Source organism: Acipenser ruthenus, chromosome 31, assembly GCF_902713425.1.
Source record: "Acipenser ruthenus chromosome 31, fAciRut3.2 maternal haplotype, whole genome shotgun sequence".
Lineage (NCBI taxonomy): Eukaryota > Metazoa > Chordata > Actinopteri > Acipenseriformes > Acipenseridae > Acipenser > Acipenser ruthenus.
The window spans coordinates 4,329,721-4,349,436 of NC_081219.1; the positions used below are offsets into that span (position 1 = coordinate 4,329,721).

General features: G+C 40.2%; 1 protein-coding gene across 3 annotated transcripts in view; it reads left to right on the forward strand.

Moving 5' to 3' along the window:
- The first annotated feature begins 202 nt into the window (after positions 1-202).
- The window catches only part of LOC117396730 (serine/threonine-protein kinase Nek6-like), a 173,430-nt gene continuing 153,916 nt past the window's right edge, over positions 203-19,716 (forward strand). For 2 of the 3 annotated variants that reach the window (XM_033994876.3, XM_033994877.3), the window contains exon 1: positions 203-363. The gene's annotated coding sequence lies outside the window, so the exon portion shown is untranslated. Of the gene's footprint in view, positions 364-462; positions 480-19,716 lie in introns of those variants that run through there. The other variant, XM_059005701.1, reaches the window with a different exon arrangement.

A 19,716-nucleotide genomic window follows, 5' to 3' on the forward strand; every position in this document is an offset into this window, starting at 1 on the left:
CGCATTGTCTTTCGTAATGTACTTACTCCCTGCAGTACTTGCTACACTTTCCTGGTCCCACCGCTTAACGTAACTTTTTATAACTAGTAGAATGACATTTAAAGACAGTTATGTGCATGTGCTTCAATGAAAATTAATTTCCCCTCCCCTAAAAGTTCACTGCTGCGTGAGGCAGGCCTGCGTGGCATGTGAATTGAGAGAGAGTGAGAGAGAGAGAGAGAGAGAGAGAGAGAGAGAGAGAGTTTTGCACAGTGCAAACAGGAATTACACAACACATAATTTCTGTCCAGCATGCTGCACTTCATTAACTTGTTTTTCAACATTAACAAGACTCTATAAGCAGAAGCAAGGCCTCCATATCTGGTAGGTGACTTTTTTATTTGTTGTTGTGCAGCGAAATGACTATTTTTAACAGCTGGCAGTACAGTACACTTTTAGCTGGGAGAACAACGAAGCGACCACATGCTCGTACTTTGTAGGTATGTATGACCGAGTTCTTAGACATAAACACCAGTACAGGGCAACACCAACTGCACAACAAAAAAGCCAAGTGTTCTAGTAGTGCGTACTTGCATTTCAAACCTTGGGAGCTGCATGTTCATTTTGTCTTGAACAGAAATATTATTAGTGGAACGACATAGAACGCGGAGGCGAGTTCAGTTCAGCTGATCAGCAGTTTAGCTCTGACATTGGAGGATACAGTTCCTGTTTAAGTGACGATGGCATATTGGATAAAGTAACTACACTAAGTGAAAAACAGTTCGTAGTTGTTGATGTTTAGGCCGTGAGCAAACCAGTCTAGAAATTCGAATTTACCAAACGACCATATTAAACACGATCCACTTGTATAAACACATGCGTACCATAAGTGTAATATCGTTATGTGATACAGTATGTATAAAGGTCAGGACCACAGTCATTACAGGACAGTATTATACATATCAGCGCTGTATCAGTGATGTCAGTGCGTAGTCATACTAGTATCACTTCGGAAAAACTGCTGTACATTTTCATGCAAGAGGCGATCTTGTCATAGGCTGTTGTGAGTTTAAAGTCATGATGATAAGCGTTCGAACAGAAGGGGTTGACATTGTAATTACTTCAGCTGAGTCGATAGGTTCGTCACTGCGTTTTCACGGTAACATTTTAATGATACAATTGAACACAAAGACGTACAGCAGTAGAAGTTGTAGACTGGCAGCACTACCTTAAATTGCCTAACCCAGTCATAGTTTTTGTGACATACTCTACTCCCGGAAGAATTATTCACTGAATTTAAAAAAAACAAACAAAAAAAACACCTTATAGGGCATTGGGCATGTTTTATTTATGATATTTAGCATCAACTTTGAATTTTAAGTTTTTCACCTGTAGCATAGTGTCTTGTTGCATCAGTGTTTGTATGCTTTTTGACAACAATTTAACGTGGCGTTCTAGAAACACATCCGTACTAAATTATATATTTTTATGGAATTACTTTTCCGCCGTATTTTAATTTTATTTCATTGGAACATACCTGCCAAGTCTCCCGATTTCGTCGGGACACCCCCGATACAGAGGCCTGATCTCCCGTCTCCCAGTGAGACTCAAGAAACTCCTGGTAATTTAGATAACCAATTGTAATGCATTATTAACTACATTTTCTCTGACAAGCGCCCCATTCCCCCCTCCCCCAACCGCCCCATTTGCTCGCTCGCTCGCTCTATGGGGGAAACGATAAAAAAGTATATATATTCTTAATCTAATGCAATACACTTCTCTGTTTTAATACCTGTAGTATTATAGACGTATTGTTAATAAAATACCTGGTCTAATCTTTGTTTAATGTTTGGGACCACAGTTGTGTTTAATATACTCACTGCATAATTCTAAACTGAAGTTAGATTTTTCACAGCTGCTATCAGAATACATTTTTTTATGGTTTGGATTATTGGTACAGCCAGATTACAGGGGTTTGGATTAGCAAGAGCCTGCCAAAACGTTATGACAAAACCTACAGCCAATGTGAAAAAAGACCTCCCTACCACCATGTCTGTTCTTCTATAAATAAAACACTGTTTTTAAACATAGTTTTGATTTTGTAGTGGTTTTTTATTGCCAGTCTTCAAATAGCAGTGTGTTGATTATTTTGGACTTTTAATTACTTCATGCATTTGGAGACCGATGCACCTGGTTTTGTTTGTTTGTTTGGATTTCACTTTTAAGGCGCAGTAAGGACTTCATCTAAAATTAGACATTTACACTACCATGATCTCAAAACAGGGCATAGTGCTTGTGATTAGGGATGATAGATTCTGTTTAATTCCCTGAACGTTTCAATTTTAGGATTTAAATTAAGATTGCAATTGAAATGTATCATCAGCAGCCCTCAGTTGAAGCGCTGTTGTTCATGAAATACTACAACTATTAACACAGCTACTTGTGATAACAGCAACCCGTTTTTCATGTTAATGTCAGTATGTGTGTTACACTTATACTTTTAGTTTGAGAAGCACTCCTCCACTAGTGATGAAACATGCAATGCACATTCCATAGTACAAGCTCTTGAGAAGCACTCCTTCACTAGTGATGAAACATGCAATGCACATTCCATAGTACAAGCTCTTGAGAAGCACTCCTCTGCTAGTGATGAAACATGCAATGCACATTCCATAGTACAAGCTCTTGAGAAGACTCCTCCACTAGAGATGAAACATGCAATGCACATTCCATAGTACAAGCTCTTGAGAAGCACTCCTCCGCTAGTGATGAAACATGCAATGCACATTCCATAGTACAAGCTCTTGAGAAGCACTCCTCCACTAGAGATGAAACATGCAATGCACATTCCATAGTACAAGCTCAGATGTGTCTGAATTGAGGTCCTGTGACCTACTTATGCCTAAGTTCTGCCTCTGATTGGCTGGACAAATGAATGCATGGGAATTCTTGCAATGTGATTCTCTTCCACATGCTGTGTATATAGGTCATCATGGGGCCTTTTTTATGGTGCTGCCACCTGTCGTGAATTATTTATATCCTTTTTGTTGAACTGTTTCATACTTTGTAGAATTCCATGCTAATGTTAGGCATTGTAACACGAAGCGTAATACAGTTCCTTGAGTTGGTGTGGCAGTGAGGGAGTGTTAAGATCTAGGCCAGGTCATGACTAGTCTTATTGTAATAAACACTGCAGCTCTCTATTCCAGGTTCTGAATCGGACTAGGAAATGTAGATTCCTGTTCTAAGATCAAACAGGCAGAGATGTTAATGTTCTCATAGCTGTACCCGCGGTGTATCTGCGATAGCTGCAAACATAATCTAGAAATCTGCAATACTGATGTAGTAGTAGAGGAACTAAAGTGCACTTCTTTGTGCTTTTCTGTTTTTGTTATTTTATTTTTATAGGTTATGTAGAGTGTTTGTTTTTTGCGTTTTCCTTTGCAGATTATGTGAAGCGCCCGAGGCGCTCCCCGTGTATATGGGGCGCTATATTAAATGTAAATTTGATTGATTTGATTGATTGATTGTTTTTATTTTACATTTTGGAATAAGTATGTTAAAAACTATAAAGAGAGAACAAGTATCACACCTTCAGAATGTTGGGGCCTCTGGTTTAGATCGATGGAATAGACGCTAGTATGTGTCTGGCTATAATGCATTTATAAAATGGAACACAGTCTGTACTGTGACGATCTGCTGGAGCCCAGCAGCCTTGTTTCAGCAATGTGGTTTCATACTCGGGTCAAAAACTCCTAATTGTGCCATTGTGCTTCACTGACTTTAACCAAACTGCTGTGCTTATCGTTCAGTGATGTTGTTGCAAAATAAACATACCACACATGTTGAGATCAAAGCAGTACAACGCCAGAGTAATAAACATGCACCTCAGTTAATACTTTGAGAATGTTTGGTGTCTTACCTGTTTCCTTTTATGTGTGTTCTAAATCATTCTCTATTGTTGTTTCTGCTTAGATCATTATACTTGTTGGGATTTTGAGAAATGAACACATTTGGGGTGTGCAACTGTTATTTTAGTCCCCTCTGCAACTGTGGGAACTGTGACTTAGTCCCTGGAAAATCATCTTTTTTTTTTTTACAGGTTAAACAGGCTGAACTAGGTGCTTATGGAAATAGGTGGAGGCCAGTTGTTCCAGTAATGGCAAACACAGCTCAATTTAGTAGATCAGGACACCCCCACAACTTGAGTAAATGAGACTGAGGAATTGAACTGAAACCTGCTTGGCAGAGTGGCTATATTGCCGGGACACTGAAGGAGGTACAGTAATGTACACCCCTCACCTACCAGTGTGTTTAGTGAATCAGTTACATACAGAGTAGCGGTGTAGACGAAGATAGTGGAGGAAGTACAAATATATTTATAGGGTTTTTTTTTTTTTCTTAAATTGGTCATCGCCAATTTTTAAACCCGGTTTTTCTCCCCAATTTTGTATGCCCAATTATTATCTGTATCCTCAGCTCACCGCTCGCAACCCCACAACTGAAACGTGTTCCTGCCAATCCGTCATTTTTCACACTGCGGATCCACAGCGAGGCCACCAGACCTATAGTGCTGGAGGACAACACAGATCTGGCGGCTCCACTGCAGAACCATGGGCGCCTTATCGGCCACAGGGGTCGTTGGTGTGCGGTGAACAGTGGATTCCCCTGCCGACCTATGCGCTCCCTACCCGGGTGGCGCTCGGCCAATTGTACTCCGCCCCCAAGGAACCCCCGGTCACGGTCGGTTGTGACATAGTCTGGATTCGAACCTGCGAACTCCAGGCTATAGGGCACATCCTGCACTCCACACAGAGCGTTTTTACTAGATATGCCACTCGGGAGCCCTATATTTATAGGTTTTTAGTTCATTGGGAGAGTGACATGCTGTGAGTATTTTCTCCCATACACAATAATAAAACCTAGGGAATGTTAATGTTTAGTTAGCTTATAATTTTTCCTAAACATGTAAACGTTGTGAAAAACATGCAGTTCAAATACATGTGTAATACATGCCTTGGTAAAGTATTTGCTTAGTTGTAGGTGTACAGTGTAAGTCAATGTATTTAATATACAGTGTTTCTTCACTGTCCTTTCCATACAGCTAAATGCTGTACACATACAGTCTTATACACAAGCACATGGATGGCTTATCAGTATGTGTTTAATACTAAAGTTTAGGAAATTAAACTGAAACTAACAACAGCATCAAAACCCCATCTGTACTACACTATATACGTGTGCTGTGAAGAGATTTTCAGGTGGAAAACTGTTATGCAACACTTGAGTTGGGTTCAGTTCGGGTCTATTCAATTAACGTTAACCATCTCCGCTATGCATTACCATTTTTTTGCGAGTTTATTTATCATGTGACTTCACTCCATGTCTCTGCTGAAACTCAACATGGCGGCTGCACCAACGAAGAAAAAAAAGCAATGTTTCAGTAAGACAGAGCTAAAAGAAATCTGATTATCTATAGGAGGATGGTGCAATAGTATTCTTAGTGTTGCTGTAATTCGCGTGATCATGTACGAGTCAGTACCATTAATTATCATAATGCCAGTCACAAACACATAGAGAATAAGAAAGCAAATAAGACGGCAACAATGGCAAAGCACAGCATTCTGTGCGGAAAAGAGCTAAGTACTGCGCTCAAGGCAGAGCTTTCCTGAAGTAAGCAAGCTAAATTAATTGCGTATTTCATTATTGTTTAGTTTATTTCTTTCCACGTTACCTGCCTTTAATGAAGCTATAATTAGCAATTTTAAACCATGGCCGTTTCTTAATTAAATTAGATTTTCTGACGACGAAGAAATGAGCTCAAAACTATTTTTCTAGCTGTACAATCCTTAAAGGAAATGGATCACTTTACTGTGTAAAGGATGTAGTCACTACACTACACACCGTTGGGTTCATAAAGACATTCTGTCTGGAGACACGCCCCTTTTTAAATCTTGCAAATAACACTGCAGAATTAGGAAATAAACAATTGAGAGGATTAATTGTGCGTTTACATTAAAAGGGGTGCTATTTAAATTACAATCATGATATACACCAGTGAACCTGTTTTAGAGCAACGAGTCAGTCAACACACCTTTATCAGTGTTTCATATTTTATCCTGGTTATTATTATAATGCCAGTAAAACGCTGAACTTACTTTGTGAAGTACTGTACATAGGATTACTCTCACATGACATTGCTGGACTGTTACTAAACTTTTTCATATTTTTTATTGTTATTGTAAATGCCAGCAATAAGCTAAACAGGTCTTTTCAAAACACCTTTATTTGTAGACTGAACTACTGTTAGTGGAAGACTGTAAATATGATTCTCATAACTGTGCTGGACATTTGGTTTTCTGAACTGTTGTAATATAATTCTTAGGTTTTCCTGCTTATTTTAATGCCAGCAATGAGCCAAGTGATGTTTATAAACATTATGACAGGTTTGAAGTGTCTTCAGGTGCTTTACTTACTATTACAGCAACAAGCAAAAAAATAATGAATACAGCAAAAAAATAATGAATTGTGGTAATATTTTTTAAATTTACTTATTTTAACTACCAACATTATATTTATGTTTAAATGCCATATTTAATTATTAATACGTTGATAAGAAGTGGGAACAAATGGAATTGGCCATTTTTGAAAAACTGAATTTGATATTCCCAAGAATGGAACAATTAGTAGACCTAAAGATGGTTACAATTGAAGCTAGTGCAGATGCCAGTGTTTTATGCAGTAGTATAAAGCAATTTTATGCAGGCCACCAGTTAAGCATGCAGTCTATGGGTGCGTTCACAACACTTTTTTGCTGGCTAGATTGCAGACGGGAGTCTGCGCATAACGTCACGGTCTGTGCAGACGGAGCTTGGACAGCTTGGGTAGATGAACAACAGTTCTGAGCAGAACCAAAATGGAGGTGAAATTCTAATCGCAGAAGAAGTAGATGCAATCGAAGTTCCCTTTGTGCTCCACCAGCTTCATAATTTACAGCATGATCAGAAAAGGTATAGTAGAAACAGTCCCTGCTATAAAGAGATAATAATGAGTATTATAACGGGCAGGATTCCCCCCTGCCCTCTCACAAAGGGGTTGTTAGACAGTACTGTATTTTGATCTGGGACAAAAATAGTTCAAATACTTGCACATGTGGTCACATATCTCACTTCGACTACCTGCTATTAAAGCTGATTTATTCTCCTTAATTCAAAGTAGGATATTCCCTGTCCCTGATGGAGTTCTGAACTCCCCCACTGTGTGTGTGTGTGTGTGTGTATGTGTCAGGTGAGTTGAGTTCTGAACTCTAACCCCATTGTGTGTGTGTGTGTCAGGGGAGTGGAGTTCTGAACTCCCCCACTGTGTGTGTGTGTGTTTGTGTGTGTGTGTGTGTGTGTGTATGTGTCAGGTGAGTTGAGTTCTGAAGTCTAACCCCACTGTGTGTGTGTGTGTGTCAGGTGAGTTGAGTTCTGAACTCTAACCCCATTGTGTGTGTATGTGTCAGGGGAGTGGAGTTCTGAACTCCCCCACTGTGTGTGTGTGTGTTTGTGTGTGTGTGTGTGTGTGTGTGTATGTGTCAGGTGAGTTGAGTTCTGAACTCTAACCCCACTGTGTGTGTGTGTGTGTCAGGTGAGTTGAGTTCTGAACTCTCTAATCCTGCTGTGTGTGTGTGTGTGTGTGTGTTTGTCTGGGGAGTGGAGTTCTGAGTGTCTCTGTCACAGTCCCCTACGTACTATTTCTACAGACATGTGTAGTTTACATTTTTGGGACTGCACTCATTATGGGGAGAGCCTGAGAAGTACATGAGCCGTTATCCTTCCGGTTCGGGTCAGATCCGGATCTATTATTACGTGTTTTACATTCGGGGCGGGGAGGGTAAAAATGATGATGGTTCCGGGTCGGGTCGGGTCGGGTCGGGTTTGTTATTTTGGACGTGAAGACCTCTACTGCATAGGGAGTTATGGATGTTTGTCCACTTTGTTAGGAACCTCAGCATACTGCATGGGGTGTGTTTCTACCTCTGCTCATCTGGGAGTGTTGTTCACAAAGGCATGACAGGAAACTTGGATTTCACAATACAAACTGACATAGCTCTCCAGCATGTAACTGTGGTGTACTGGGAGCTGGAAACAGCCCAAGTGCTTCCAGCTCTAGCCCTCTGATCCAGAACTATGTTTCCTGGTGAGCTATATGAACAATTAACAGCACTCTTTCACCACTGAAACCTGTTGGCAAATACTATACATGCCCTAAGATGATACAGCAGTGCAGTATCTAGCCTTAAACTATTGCTGTTTATTCATGTAATAATTGAATCACTCGGTTCGGAAAAAACAAGCTATGTTTCAGATTCAACAGTAATATACCCTTAATGCTTTCATTGATTATAGTAGATAGGGGCTTGATAAAGTGTAAACACACCACCCTCTGCAAACTTGCAAAATTGAGGGGCTATATATATATATATATAACATTAAGGTTTGGAAATACATATATATTTAAAGAACAAGCATAAGTATAAAAAAAGAACAGCCACAAGAATGTATTTATTTCCAGTAATATCTGAAGCAGACTGTGAATGGAATCTAAATTGTGGCAGTAAGTGTCTGAAGAGGGACTGTTTCCTTGCTTTAGGGTACAATGTGTTTTTAATACCTTGGATTACAGCCTCTTCCAGAAAAGGATTAGAGGAAGCATTGCCACCACATGCACATTTTATACACAGGAACCGGGGAGATCAACACTATACTTATTAGCAGAGATTATTTGAATTACAGGGTTATCAATGTTAAGTTTCCTTTTACATATTAAGTCATATTATTACTATAGAGCAATTTGCAGTCCTGATTAAAAAAAAAAAGAAAAATATTTTTTTTATTTTAAACAGTTTACCAGTTATTAGGACTAATTTAATAAAAATATTGACTTAATTACTATAATAATAATAATAATAATAATAATAATAATAATAATAATAATAATAATAATAATAAATTTTATTTATAAAGTGCCTTTCCAATCCCAAAGGGCTCAACATAGTTGACTATGTATTTACTTGTAACTTCCATTCAGTTACACATACCGTATTAAACTGTAAGTGCATTGGTGCACACTAAATCTAGGTTTACTGCTATTTCCCTTTAGCTTTTACATGTCTAGGTTTTTACAGCTTTAAAGTGTTTACAGAATCCTGGCTTTGATCTTGTCAGGAGTATACTAGGAACGGGACGGAACAACCTTCCCTATTCAATTCAAACCATGCAGCAATGGGACTTTTCAGACAGAGAGCGTAGGTGGGGCTGGCAGTTGAAAGGTCACACTACCAGATGATTTCAACGGAATGAGAAATGCTGTTAGTACCAGCATTTTAGGATTCTCCAGACAAGCTCAAAGACAGATAAAGGCAGATTTAGGAAAATAGTATGGATATGGTATCTTGAAGAGGGGTGGAACATGGAAAAGAATGAAACCCAGCCAGGCTGCAGTTTTATTGACTTTGTGGGGGGAGTTAAAACTTCTGCATGGAGAAAGCATGCTTTATTACAAAACAAGGTCATATTGTGTGTTGAAGAATGTCTGGGTTTGCCAGTCCTTTCACTCTAAATTCATGAAAAGAAATTGCAGCAGCTTGTCATCTTTCTGCATCTGGAGATGTTAAAAAGTGTTTGAGTCAGTGACGGCATTCCCGAGCGCTCCTCAAGGTCTATTCCCCATTGTGTTGAGGCCAAGTCAGGACAGGAAGTCTTTTCTGTGTTCTATTTAAAAGAACACACACAACAGCATCCCTGTTTCATGCTGGTGACCTGAGAAGATCTTTACAGCAAAGGTCAAGTTGTGTGGGAGGACTGCCTTTTAACACATCCATACATTTTCCTTTCAAGCAATCTTGGTTGTCTTGTGCCAATGTGTTTGTTTTATTAAAATCATTGGATCACAGTAATCCAAATAATGTAGATCAAAGCGGGTCTGTTTTTAAAGCCCCCTGTATTCATTAAAATGGGTGTTTTTGCACATATTGAGGAAGCCCCCAGTTTGTGTGGATATATGGAGGTCTGTACTTCTGTGTGTCACACCAACATTTATAGTTATTCCACATATTGCAAATCAGTCATTTTCATAGCCTGTCTGGAGGCATGTATAGCAACTATAATTTATATGTCTGGAGGCATGTATAGCAACTATAATTTATATGTATACAAACATAAACAAATGAACCTGTTGTGAGATTATTTAGAGAAGAAAGAACGCTTTATTCTTTGTGCCAACAGTCACTGTAAATGTAACCATTGTCATAGTGAAGCAGGGCTTCCTCTGAGACACCTTTTGATTGTGTCAAATTCACAACAAAGCACAAAAGAGTCATAAAACTCTACATTGCTAAAACTATTTACTGTAGTAAACAATACAGAAGGCACTGAAATAAACAGTTCAAGTAACAACAAGCCAAATTGATAATGTACAGAATGAATTTAGTGGCAACAGTTTTCTTTTAGTGAAAACGTTTAGCAGTGGTAAACTAAACTAAACTGAAACGTGTACACCCCTGTAACAGAGGCACCCAACGGGTGCATATCCTAGTTTCAGTTGTATTCCAGCAGCAGCGGGTGCATATCCTAGTTTCAGTTGTATTTCAGCAGCAGCGGGTGCATATCCTAGTTTCAGTTGTATTTCAGCAGCAGCGGGTGCATATCCTAGTTTCAGTTGTATTTCAGCAGCAGCGGGTGCATATCCTAGTTTCAGTTGTATTCCAGCAGCAGCGGGTGCATATCCTAGTTTCAGTTGTATTCCAGCAGCAGCGGGTGCATATCCTAGCTTCAGTTGTATTGTACAGCACATGTAATTATTACCAGCAGCAGCGGGTGCAAATCCTAGTACTGGTACAGTGGGGGCAGCCATTCATACTGGACATATGTCACACTTACATTTTTACATATAACATTTTTTATATAAGTTGGTAAAAATATACTATTGCATTCATTGACAAAACCAGCTCATACCGCCCCACTTTAATCACTGTTTATTATGTATTGGTAATACATACCGCGACCACTATCACAGCACATAGACCATGTCTAGCACACAGAGAAGAGTGTTTCTACACGGAGGTCATATAGCTTACACAACGCTTCATTGGGCACGTGCCGGTACATCTCGGAGTACATGCGGAAGTCATGTTTTTTGGCTCAGAAGAGGTGCTCAGGAAGAGTGATTTTGGACATTAGCAGGGTGGCATATACAGCTGTTTGAACGCATACAGATTATTATACAATGACCAAATACATTCGGAACAGCGCAAGGTGGGATAGTTTATGTTTTGTTTTTCATGTACTGCTGATGTAGGCAAATGTAGGCAATAACTAGTTTGAAATAATCCTGCACATTATTTACTGAATATATTATTCATGCTCAAAACACTCCATGTTCCAACACAGGGTGTTTTGTCTGCATTTAAATAAGGTCATTTTCCAATTTATGTTATTTGTAATGAAAAAAATAGCATTTTCAGTGCCGTTGATCACATACAATACATTTTAATGACTAGTCATGTTTTATGCAAAGGTTATATATACAGTACAAAATATCTCTTATAAAATTCAATTTTACATAATATGTAACTAAAATATTGGATAAAATACATCCTAAAACTAATACAACTATAATGAACTGGCCACCAGTTAAAAAGTATTTTAGCTAATTATGTATTTATTTACCTTCCAAGAAAAATTTAAAGACACCCCAAACTGCAGATGAACTTGCTGCTGTTGTACTTGGAGAACATACATGATTTCAGGTTTCATGAGCAGACATGAATGTCCAGCAAACCAAAACATGTACCGTATGTTATGGTACCAGTTCCTTACTTGTTATGGTACTGGTACTATTACAAAATGTTTGTGTAGTGTGCAGTTACTTTATATTATGTTTCATGATTTTACTCAAGTGAAAAGTATTGCTGGTGAGATCATTCTTGGGAATTAAAAGCAGATCTGATATTACAATGCTCTAAATGTCTGTTTCAGCCATACATGAAAAAGGCCAGTTAGAAACAACTTCCTTTAGAATTCTACTACCACAAAATGCGCCCAAACAGGCAAAACAGGCAAAGCTATTGTGAATTATTGGTGGTCAGACAGGAGTGTCCATTTATGTCTTCTTTATTGTATTTGTTTCTTTATGAGTTTGCATTTCAGTTTTAGTAGGGCCACCCTGCTCCTCTTAGTTGACCTCTGCGGTTCTTTTGATCCGATCAGATGCGCTGTCATTCGGTGCTTGGTCATTAATTTCTTCAGGTACATGGGCATTAGCAGTCATTCACTTCCTTACCGTGTCCACGGCCTGTAGTCACAGGGTTTTAGGTCACAGCTTTGCCCCGGCAGGCTGCACAAGGAGGATGGTTTTAATTTTTTTAATCAGCGAGGGAGGGGATGTTATCCTGATTCGTATTGGAGCCCTATCTATGAAATGTAAAACCCATCAGTCATGTTTACCTTAATAGCGTGAAAGTGGAGGAGCACGTTTCATTGACTGTAACCCATCCTTGTGCTTCAGGCTGGTGCAGGTTTTTTGCACCAGCTGAACTGCTGTCTCTGAACTGGGTTAGATCATTACTGAGTGCTTGTGACGGAGTACACCCCGCCCCTGTATTATTATTTGTATTCATGATGGTGAAAAAGCTGTGTTTTTATTGTTTGTTTTTTTAAACCTGTGAGAATGTGACTGGAGCCTCAACAAGGTAATTGTTTTATTGATAATTAAGGCTGCAGCCACAGCTTAAGAGGACCTGCTCCAGGCTGATCGGGGGATATTTTGAAGTCACAGAGACGGGAGTACTGTGTTGAGATGGCGAATAGATAACAGAAGGAACTGCTACCGCTGTACCACACGGTATTTGTTAGTGTTTTATGTGTGATCCCCTGCACATAAAACATGAACACACAGGGGAGATCCCCTGCACATAAAACATGAACACACAGGGGAGATCCCCTGCACATAAAACATGGACACACAGGGGAGATCCTCTGCACATAAAACATGGACACACAGGGGAGATCCCCTGCACATAAAACATGAACACACAGGGGAGATCCCCTGCACATAAAACATAGACACACAGGGGAGATCCCCTGCACATAAAACATGAACACACAGGGGAGATCCCCTGCACATAAAACATGGACACACAGGGGAGATCCTCTGCACATAAAACATGGACACACAGGGGAGATCCCCTGCACATAAAACATGGACACACAGGGGAGATCCCCTGCACATAAAACATAGACACACAGGGGAGATCCCCTGCACATAAAACATGGACACACGGGAAATCCCCTGCACATAAAACATGAACACACAGGGGAGATCCCCTGCACATAAAACATGGACACACGGGGGAGATCCTCTGCACATAAACCATGGACACACAAGGGAGATCCCCTGCACATAAAACATAGACACACAGGGGAGATCCTCTGCACATAAACCATGGACACACAAGGGAGATCCCCTGCACATAAAACATAGACACACAGGGGAGATCCCCTGCACATAAAACATGGACACACGGGAGACCCCCTGCACATAAAACATAGACACACAGGGGAGATCCTCTGCACATAAACCATGGACACACAAGGGAGATCCCCTGCACATAAAACATGGACACATGGGAGACCCCCTGCACATAAAACATAGACACACAGGGGAGATCCTCTGCACATAAACCATGGACACACAAGGGAGATCCCCTGCACATAAAACATAGACACACAGGGGAGATCCTCTGCACATAAACCATGGACACACAGGGGAGATCCCCTGCACATAAAACATAGACACACAGGGGAGATCCTCTGCACATAAAACATGGACACACAGGGGAGATCCCCTGCACATAAAACATAGAAGGGGGGTCCTTGCCGTTTGGGGGACCAGACACACAGGGGAGATCCCCTGCACATAAAACATGGACACACAGGGGAGATCCCCTGCACATAAAACATGGACACACAGGGGAGATCCTCTGCACATAAAACATGGACACACAGGGGAGATCCCCTGCACATAAAACATAGAAGGGGGGTCCTTGCCGTTTGGGGGACCAGACACACAGGGGAGATCCCCTGCACATAAAACATGGACACACAGGGGAGATCCCCTGCACATAAAACATGGACACACAGGGGAGATCCTCTGCACATAAAACATGGACACACAGGGGAGATCCTCTGCACATAAAACATGGACACACGAGAGATCCCCTGCACATAAATAGAGGCTTGAGAACGTGAAAGGAAGGAATTATAGATTTCCAAAGCTGCAGAGAGGACATTTTTACACATGTTCTATTTTTAGCACTCCTGCGTTTCGTGAGTCCAGCGTGTCATTAGCACTGCTGCGTTTCGTGAGTCCAGCGTGTCATTAGCACTCCTGTGTTTTGTGAGTCCAGCGTGTCATTAGCACTCCTGTGTTTTGTGAGTCCAGCGTGTCATTAGCACTCCTGTGTTTCATTAGTCCAGCGTGTCATTAGCACTCCTGTGTTTCATAAGTCCAGCGTGTCATTAGCACTCCTGCGTTTCATGAGTCCAGCGTGTCATTAGCACTCCTGCGTTTCATGAGTCCAGCGTGTCATTAGCACTCCTGTGTTTCATAAGTCCAGCGTATCATTAGCACTCCTGCGTTTCGTGAGTCCAGCGTCTCATTAGCACTCCTGTGTTTCATAAGTCCAGCGTGTCATTAGCACTCCTGTGTTTCATAAGTCCAGCATGTCATTAGCACTCCTGTGTTTCATGAGTCCAGCGTGTCATTAGCACTCCTGCGTTTCGTGAGTCCAGCGTGTCATTAGCACTCCTGCGTTTCGTGAGTCCAGCGTGTCATAGCACTCTTATGTTTCATAAGTACAGCGTGTCATTAGCACTCCTGTGTTTCATAAGTCCAGCGTATCATTAGCACTCCTGCGTTTCGTGAGTCCAGCGTCTCATTAGCACTCCTGTGTTTCATGAGTCCAGCGTGTCATTAGCATTCCTGTGTTTCATAAGTCCAGCTTCTCATTAGCACTCCTGCGTTTCTTTAGGAATTTGTCATGGAATACACTTGCCTTTATTCATAGTATTCATTCATTCATTCATTCATTCATTCATTCATTCATTCATTCATTCATTTATTTATTTATTTATTTTAAATGGTATGATATAATCTTATCTCACCATAAAAACAAGACAGCAGTTTTGTATGCCTCAGTGGCTGTAGCAGGTTTTATTTCCAGGCGCTGGTAAATGGAAGATCGCTGTACTAATGTCACAGATATTTTAACCGCACACCCCGAGTGGTTACATGAGAAATTAAGCTTCTAGGATTCTTTTTGGAGGACGCAGATCCAGTAGTTGAAAAAAGACGTGTTTGCTGGAATAGTTAATAAGCATGGGAAATAACAGAGAATGACAGAGTACAATCATGAGTGGATGTTAAACATGTAAGAAATAAGTTAAATATTATGCCACCTTTAAACATGGAAATGCCTCCACTTTGTTTCCTGGTAATAAACAGTTAGAAAATCCATAAACTATAACATTAAGCAGCAGAATGGCATTCTGGTTCATTATGAAAAAACATTTTTTTTGTGCAACGTCTGGCTGCAGATGCTGTTTGTCATAATAAAGTGTCAGTATTGTTTTCTCACTCTTGTTGTTTCAAATGACAATATATAAACAACCTCCGATGCTATCGCTAATAAGAAGAAGAAGAACAATACTACAATACTATTTGAGTTTATTTGTATTCCTAGTTTGGTTGTGTAAGTTATCTGTAGGTTTGCAGAATGTTTGATGAAAGGGAAACGTAACTAGCAGTTGGTGTTTGCTTAAGATGTGCTTTTTATTAATTAGCTGTGAGGTTTTCAGAATGCTCTGTACTCACCCATAGAAGCCAGTGGCGTGCCGTAACAAAATGGACTTTAATTTATTCATTAAATTATATCAGAATTAAGGTAAACTTGGTTAATATGTTGAACTTTCTATTTATTTATTTATTTATTTATTTATTTATTTATTTAGTTATTTATTTATTTAGGTTTTTCCGTTTTGGTTTGCAACACTGTATTGTACATATTATGGATACAAAAAATTAACAGAGCTAAATTACTTTGTTAGTAATATAGACATAAACATTGTTTATCTTTGACTTTCGTATTTTGCACAATGTATTTTTTTTTTTTTACTTTGCTAATTATACAAGTAAATGTAAAAAGTTACTCACCAGATTACTTGTACACAAAATCCATTCTGCGCTCTTTCTTCACAAAGTGGTCGATCACGTTGTTGTAGAATTTGTCTTTCGACTTCAGCTGCAGAAGAAGTTCACTTTCAATTGAAATAGTCACCAAGGATGACAGTTGATCTTGTCCAGTGGTGTTTCCTGAATAACTCTTGATCCGTTTGAGGGCAGAAAAAGATATTTCTACTCAAGCCACAGAAACGGGAAAGGTCAGTATCAGGCTGGTCAGGACCTACAATTCTGGCATGCTGTCTTTGAGTCCATTGGTATGGAGAAATTGAAGTACATCGCCGGGATGCTTTCCCTGGAAATCCGTCATCGAATACATGACAATCAGTTTGTTTTTGAGTCTCTGCATCAAAATGCTCCCCATACGTTTGCTGCACATTTAAAAGGGTTGTTTCAGGAAAATTCTTCTTGTACGCACCAAACTTTTGTGGGTCGAGCAGTGAGAGAAAGGATAACCTCTGATAATCTTTGAATTGGATGGCTAACTGATCTTGAATATTGTCCATGATTTCTAAGTACAGCCTCTTGTAATGAGATTTCACATCTTCACCGCCATCTAGCCGCTCTTTTAGAGGGGGGCCCGACATCAGTGACAGTTTCCTCATTTACTCGATCGAAATTCTCCTTCTCTGAAGCAATTTTCTGGCGAAATTCTGCTAATCTGTTCAGACAGAAAATTACATTGAAGCATTTTTTTGCAGTACTTGGAAGCACATCAGAGAATGTAAAAACTGCATTAAATGCCTCCAGCAGAAAACAGAACTCAGAATGGTTCAGGTGTGAAATAAATCCCCTGGCAGAATGTACAGCATCACTGTCAAACTTTTCCAGATTCTCCAAAATGTGCTGGAAAGCTCGTTCAGCTCCTGCTTTTTCATACGCTGTACGGACCAGCCGAGAAGAGAAATTCCATACACTGTACGGACCAGCCGAGAAGAAAAATTCCATACGCTGTACGGACCAGCCGAGAAGAGAAATTCCATAGGCTGTACAGACCAGCCGAGAAGAGAAATTCCATACGCTGTACGGACCAGCCGAGAAGAGAAATTCCATACGCTGTACAGACCAGCCGAGAAGAGAAATTCCATACACTGTACGGACCAGCCGAGAAGAGAAATTCCATACGCTGTACAGACCAGCCGAGAAGAGAAATTCCATACGCTGTACGGACCAGCCGAGAAGAGAAATTCCATACGCTGTACGGACCAGCCGAGAAGAGAAATTCCATACGCTGTACAGACCAGCCGAGAAGAGAAATTCCATACGCTGTATGGACCAGCCGAGAAGAGAAATTCCATACGCTGTACAGACCAGCCGAGAAGAGAAATTCCATACGCTGTACAGACCAGCCGAGAAGAGAAATTCCAGCGTGTAGGTGCCACCCGTGGCAGTCGTCTCCGGCAGATTTTGTCAAGTAATTGTGTGTGCTTTGGGGATCTTGAAAAAATGTTGCCAATCCTCCAAGACTGCTAAAAAATATCTTGCACTTTCTGATTTTTTTAAGTGCTTTGGGACAGCACTAAATTCAGTGCATGAGCATAGCAATGAACAAAAAGTGCTTGTGGTATGGATCGTTTCACACAAGCTTGCACACCATTAAACTCAGATGCCACAACTGAAGCCCCATCGTAGCACTGTGCAACTAACTTGTTGGTACAGTCAAATTCCTCCAGTAAACGAAGCACTAAATCTGAAAACACCCCATGTTTCATCCCATTACAGCTATGTACTTGGCTTCCTGTACTTCTGCTTTTATTGCATAACCTGCACAATCTGAAACACCGCAGAGATCAAGTCGTTCTGTATCTTGTTAGAAGTGAATACTGTGGCTGTTAAGAAGTGATTATTTAACACGCTGTCATAGTCGGAAATCAGAGAAAGGAATTCCACATAATTACCTCTATTTGAGGTATGTGAGCCTTCATCGTGCCCTCTGAATGCCAATTCTTGCTTGCCAGGTAGACAACAGAATCGATCATGCGTTTCACGATTTTTCCTTGCTTGCTTGTTGTGATGTATTGTCTCCCTGCATATCTGTTCATCCAGTTGAACATCAATCCGGCTTTGTCCAAAGGTTTTGAGTGTCACAGTGGCTCGTATGTGACTTTGGGAACATTCGTGTTTTTGAGCTGACTTCGTTAGACATCCCAGATTGCTGTAGCTTGTACTGTTCCAAATCGCCTTTTCTGTACTGAACAAAAGATAGTTCCAGCAGTACAATTTTTTACATGGCAGCTACCTGTAAGCCACAGATACCTTTCATAATTTGAATTCTGAAAGTGCCGAGTATATCCTTTCCCTTCCTGTGTCAGCCTGGGGATCTGTGATGTATATCTCCCTTTTTTAACAATCTCCAATTTTTTTCAGAGAAAGTTCTCCTTGAAAAAGGATTCATAACCAAATCGACTATGATGTCTTTGTTGTCAGATGACATTTTTTTTTTATTTTACTGTAAAATAAAATTCAAAATAATTAGATGTAAAGGTGTTTGTATTTATCAATGTATATTTATAAGCAATATCGTGTGAAATCCAGCTATCCTCCTAACTGCAGTGCTAACCAAGGAATATTCATGTTTTGGGGTTGCTCTCTAATGATTGGACAGCTGTCAGAGTTTTGACTTTCCCATTGGTTGCTAACACAGGGCCTTCAAGTCAGGCAGAGAATACCCTGGGAGATTTATGGCCTGCCTCTGCTCACTCCTGATTGGTCGCCTGCCTATAAAAAAGGACATTCTTCGACTCGCCTATTGGTTAAACTCACTTGAGACCTTCAACTGAAACAGAGAATACCCTCAACTGTTTTTTTTCTCGTGTCTGGTCGTTGTTTTAGACTTATGCAGGGAAAATGCAGATCTCTTATTGGCTGATCACAACCCCTTCAGGAAAACCTTAGACTCTTAAAAAACCATCTCATAAACCCTGTAAGACGTCTTGGATAAAGTCATCAGACAAATTAACCCATAATAATTAGAGTAGTATGTTTCATAGTATAAGCAAGCACACTGTGCGCAAGTTAGTGAGGCAACGTAATGTCTTTTGACTGACGGTTTACTTGGCACTGTCTGGTCAGCAGAGAATACCTTGAAGGTCCTGACGGCATGCCACTAATAGAAGCACATTTGTGCAAATAAATATTGTATGTATCTATTTTTTTATTGTATCTCACAAAAAAATGGTATTGTGTACTGTAGTAAATATGAAGTAATGTTTAATACACAATTAAGTTTTTTTTTGTTTTATTAATTTAATATACCAGTAGTTTTCATTGATAAGGCCCCACCCATCGTTTAAACGGTGCCCTTCAGTTTATTGCAGGTCGTTTACATGTTTACAAATGTGATGTGGCAGCCTTATTTATGAATAAAGGCATCTTAACAATTCGGGGGCTCCCGAGTGGCGCATCCAGTAAAGGCGGGGAGGGCTTAGGTTGACCAGGGTGTCCTTGGCTCACCGC